The sequence below is a fragment of the Asparagus officinalis genome, unplaced genomic scaffold (genome assembly GCF_001876935.1).
Source record: "Asparagus officinalis unplaced genomic scaffold, Aspof.V1 AsparagusV1_Un473, whole genome shotgun sequence".
Classification (NCBI taxonomy): domain Eukaryota; kingdom Viridiplantae; phylum Streptophyta; class Magnoliopsida; order Asparagales; family Asparagaceae; genus Asparagus; species Asparagus officinalis.
Window position 1 is genome coordinate 92,181 of NW_017972738.1, and position 5,924 is coordinate 98,104.

Below are 5,924 nucleotides of genomic sequence, written 5' to 3' on the forward strand. Positions count from 1 at the left end.
AAAAAAAACCTTTTACACCGTGACAATGTCAGTCAACAAGTATTTTGTCTTTGGAAAAAAAAATTATCATGCTTTTCATATTTGGTTAATAGAAATATCTAATCATAAGCTTAAGTAGTCAAATTAACGTATTAAAATCTACTGCATTTCTATTAACTTTACTATCTTTTGATAAAGACAGATACCATTTTTCAGTCATAAAAATCGATATCATTTTTTGAAAAATTTCAGCCCTTTTCATATGCGTTCAAAAGATCATTTGTACCTTTTTTTTTTTAATGCAGCCAAACATGAAGCAATGATCCCAAATTTACATATCAAAATGGGCAATTGGAATACAAATTATAAAAATTGTATGGCACTTGTGCCCAAAAAGATGATTATGGATCTATATGATCGTCGGAGGAACAACCGCAGACCCCAACTCTAGCCTCTCACAAGCTTTTCATGTGCAGGAGAGAACATCGGGCTCTAGAACTGGCTATCTGAAGGAGTTTGAGAACCCTAAAATTGTTATAATCCACAGATAAACCCTTTGTTCCATATATATGGAAAACCAACAAACCACACAAAAAAAACCTTTTACACCGTGACAATGTCAGTCAACAAGTATTTTGTCTTTGGAAAAAAAATTTATCATGCTTTTCATATTTGGTTAATAGAAATATCTAATCATAAGCTTAAGTAGTCAAATTAACGTATTAAAATCTACTGCATTTCTATTAACTTTACTATTTTTTGATAAAGACAGATACCATTTTTCAGTCATAAAAAAACGATATCGTTTTTTGAAAAATTTCAGCCCTTTTCATATGCGATCAAAAGATCATTTGTACCTTTTTTTTTAATGCAGCCAAACATGAAGCAATGATCCCAACTTTACATATCAAAATGAGCAATTGGAATACAAATTATAAAAATTGTATGGCACTTGTGCCCAAAAAGATGATTATGGATCTATAGAGGATCCATATTCATTGTCAACTCCAAGAGATACAGATCAGCAAATGAACATAGAACTCAATACATGAGTAACAGAAGTTACGATACAAAATTGAATAAACTATGAACAGGATTTCTCAATCAAATGGAATATGGAAATCACAATCCTAAGCACAATCTCCAAACTAATGACAAATAGAGAATAACATGATCTAAAAATATTATCCGACAATAAATAGAAAATACATGAGTTGATTCTTCACAATAAACATTATAAATTCAAATCTTAACAAAAGCCCCAGCTTTGCTTCTTTAGGGCTCTGGAAGTTGGTCTACAGAAATTTCCGACCCAACAATCAACTGATGCTACAACTTCCTGCAAAATATCTTAAAACTTCCATATTTGAAGCTATAAAAAGGGACCAAGCCAAGTGTAACTAGTCAAAATGAGTAAAAAAGAAGCAACATTGGAAACTGAATAAAATTAGCCAAGTAACATAATTAATAAAAGATGTCTTAAAAAACCTGCACGCTTGTGTACAAGCTGATCAACAAGTAAACAGGGATGTAACGGGAATAAATGTACAAACTTCAAACAACGAAAATAAATGTTATTGTCTGATAGAACATAGATTTTTGTGAACTTACACCTGGCTGTTTGAATGAATTCCTTCAACCAGACTCTTTGTGAGGAAAGCAATACCAATTAAGTTTTGAATTACAGAACAGATACTGCATAATATGTTGGTAAAAGAGAACATGGACATATAAATCTGCAAGACTAAAAAAACAGCATCAAAACATAATAAGCTTCGTATGCTCGAAACTCAATGTGAAATCAGAAACACAGATACATGAGCCCTGGTGTGATATCAAAGACATCTATTTGTTTTGCAAGGCTTGAAAATAGACACAAGTTTAAACATAAATAAGAATCGTCATCCTTCAATAACTTCAAGAAGATTATATCCGAAAAATGAGAAAATAGTCGTACCTTTTTCTCCACCTTGAATATAATGACAACCTGACATAACAGGGTTCCTCAGGTAACTTCTTTGTACTTGACTCCAAATCCTTCCCAATCAATCCATGTCCATCTCCATATATAATTGAGATAGAGTTTAATGACTAGGATCCATTTGATAGGTTTTACCTTTTGGTCACTTAAAAAGTATAAATTTTACAATTGGATAAAAGAAGCATACCATTGACCATTAATATATATCATCTAACTTCTATAGAAAATTTTCTTTCGTTGCCATCAAGATGCAGCCAAAATAATCTGTTTAAAGTGAAAAGCTTTTTGATTTGTTTCACATTCCTAAAATATCTTAAATCTAACCAAATTTGTTATAGGAGTTTTCACCATGTAGATGCAGATTCAATTGCTTGGATTGCTAGATTCCAAGCCGCATATCATAGTGTTGACCAGGGTGTCACTAATCTTCAAAGTTCAGATCATATGATTTTATTTTTAGGCTATTTACATATCATAGCTCACACCAAAATGATTGTATTATGCATTTTGATGCTGTAACATAGAACTTTCAATTGACAGGATTCAATGGCAAATCCTCTCTGTTGGACCTACCCACCTACTATATATACGTATGTATACGCAATGTTCGAAATGGCGGATCTTGGTGATACATTAGAAGAAAAGAATTCCCATATTGGATGGTGTATATCAGGAATATATCAAAGATATTTAACAAAGATCGAGGTGTCAAATTGGATAATGCCATAATGGGAATATATATAATGGATGTCCATACTTGATATATGCTAAAGAATGGACCTGTCGAGTAAGGTAGTATCTTTTGCACAACTTTTGCGAAAGAATTTGTTCTTAATTGAGCCATAATTCTTCTTTCTGGATCTTTACACAAGCAGATAGCTGTTCGGTTTAGATCTCCATTGAACAATAAATCGAAACCAATCTTTTAAAATAAATAAAATTCCAAATCGACCTTGCAACATTTCAGCCAATTTTCTTGAGGTCGAAATATATGATATAAGAGAAAATCATGGTATATTGCCCAAAAATTTTTCAAAATGATGTCATTTAGGAGATATTAAAAAAATGGTATATATATATTTGTGTGTACACATGTCCACCTAAAAACAGATTAGTGTGTCCACCAACACTCTTGGCTGGTGCGTCACTGATGTAGCGCACATCCCAAATTGATACAGCCTTGATGATCTACATACCTGCATACATTAAGCGGCTTAGATGATCATCGATAGATCAGCAAATAGCATAGAGGGACACACCGAATACCGCTTACTCGCGCACAAACAAGAACGCACACATACATATATTTACATACCTAAAATCCCAAATCAAATTTTACGTTCTTTTGATCATGCTCCAACAAACCAAAAATGGGCACTCTAGATAGCAAGTTAGTTTAAAGTAAAACATACTAATCATCTAATATAAATTAGATAAAAAGATCTATGAAGAAATTAGATAACTGATAAAATGTTTAGAACAAAAATTTGTATGCCCCTCACGTTTAGATTTAAGCAAAATATCATTTACAATCGAACATTTTGTGCTTGATTGATGCATGACGAAATTTTTTTCAAGTACTTGATTTTTGGGTTTATAAGTACTTCAAATGATATAGATCGACCTTAGTGGGTGATCTATGAAAATGGATGCTCGTCTTTAAAGCATAACAAACCATATTCTTGGATCCTACCTGAATCAAAATAATTGTGTCATTCTCTAAATTGTAAAATCAAAATGTCTAGCTGTTGAAATAAAGCATGATCTTTAGACTATTAAATCAAGTCGCCTACTTATTCTTAACTCTTGGAAGGACTCCGGTCTCCCTAACTGAAGTAACAATCTAGATGATATACAGCTTTGGTCTCAGAAGACAAACAAGATATAAACAAAAGACAACCAATCTTAAGAGCCAACAACCAAAATAAACAGCTTAATCAGATATCTTAATTCCAAATCAGTAACATAGAAATATATAAGTTAGCAGTAATGGCTAGTGCATCCAACAAGTTGAAACAAAAGGGAGCAAAGCAAAAAACATCTCTAACAATTAAAAACTTTCACAAGAATCATAGAATTGTCTAAATACAGCTTTTTGATCCATCCTCAGGTCCTACAAGTTATACACATCAAGCAACTTAGAAATATAATTCTTAAACTTAGATTACATACTTATTTAAGAAATATTTCTCACTTAACATCAAAAACTGCACATTCCTGCAATAGCGTGTGCCAGCGCAAACAACGGACCCTACTTTATCTCCTTCGTGAATCGTGCACAAATATAAAGCATCATACGAAAATGGTTGCTTAGCACATGCATAGATGATGACTTTTTGTGACCATCACAAATTGTAATAAACAACCCCTTTCTTCTTCCACATTGAAGGTTTGAGTTTTACCTTAGCGAAGAAGCATAGTGTAAAATAACTATAATCCATGTAAAATTGATTGTTCGTCTTCAATTTCCACCAATTATAAATTATGTTTGTAAGCCTCAAGCACCTCCAGAACTTGATCTGAATACTTTCTCACATATTTATTATAGAATTCATTCTCCATTTATTTTCAAAACTTCACCGACTTTCCTCCACACTTCTTTTTTTTAGCTTAGTTATTATATTCCCCGCAATTGGGAATTTAGCAAAATTTTAGGTAATTGCTTTCAGGTTTATAAAAACTTCAAAGGATATATATTGACATTAATGGCATAGCTACAGAAGTAGATGCTCAACTTTAAAGTATAACAAATATAAAGTTTTTGGATCATATCTTAATCAAAATGATTATGTCATTCTTACAAATTATAAATAAAATGTACAGCTGTTAAAACGGAAGTACAATCTTTGGGGTATTAGATAGAGCCTAGTTATTCTTAATTCTTGGGGAAAATCCTCCCTTTCTAGCTTGAGTTATAAGTTTGATGTTATGTAGCATATTCGTCTCGAAAGATCACAAACAACACAAGACAATAATAAGACCAATCTTACAAGTGAAAGGTACCCAAATTTATAGAAAACAACACAATCAAACATCTCAATTCCAATCAGCAACACAAAAATAATAGGTTAGAAGTAACACCACATCAAAACATTTGCTCGATAACATAAAACAGTCCGCAGTACCTAAATTGTAAAGGACAATTATAATCACCCACTAAGTTCCAAAAAGTGTACCTTTCTGAAGACCAAGGCAACGTGGGAAGTATCCTCTAGCATGAATACGTCACGGCGACCACAAGCAATGCGACTCTACCAACAAGCTGAGGGATTTACTAAAGAGGCATAGTGTAAAATAGCTATGAACCTTGTACAGTTGATGGTCCACAGTCAAATCCCATGAATTGTAAATTTCCTTTGTAAGCCTCAAGAACCTCAGGAACTTGATCCATATACTTGCTGACATACTTATTATAGAATTTGTTCTCGTTTAATCTTAAAACTCCATTAATCACACAGGGATATCTCTTTATCAATCCCTTCGAGGACAAAACACTAAGAACACAGCACCTTGGGAGAACCCTACTCTCTAGACCATGACACAAAAGCTTAGGGTTTGCTAGCAGAACATGTGACGCCCAATGCAGTTTATTGACATAGAAATCTATCATTTGCTTAATCTTCTTATCCGATATAAGCATGCAATTCGGGTGCTTAGTAAATGCTGAGATGATCTCTTCTTCCGACCATCCAAAACTCTTATACAAGTCTAACTTCCTCTCCCATGTCAAAGGGCTAGTAGCTGACATCACGTGAACTCCTAGAACAAACTGGCGTGCTAACGGGTCAAACCCGAATTTCTTTATGGATTCAACTGTTATAGCAAACTTCATGGTTTTAATCATTAGACCCCTTGGGTAGACGGCGACAAATTTGGCAATGTTTGGAGTAGGGAGCCCATAAGATTGAAGGATTCTAACGTTGGGCAAGAAATTTGTCTCAAGATTGTTGCTAAACAAACGAGA

The 5,924-nt window shown here is 33.3% G+C and overlaps 1 pseudogene; it reads right to left on the bottom strand.

Annotated features, from left to right (window-relative positions):
* Positions 1-1,140: 1,140 nt before the first annotated feature.
* LOC109827838 overlaps positions 1,141-5,924 on the bottom strand; it is a 5,519-nt pseudogene continuing 735 nt past the window's right edge.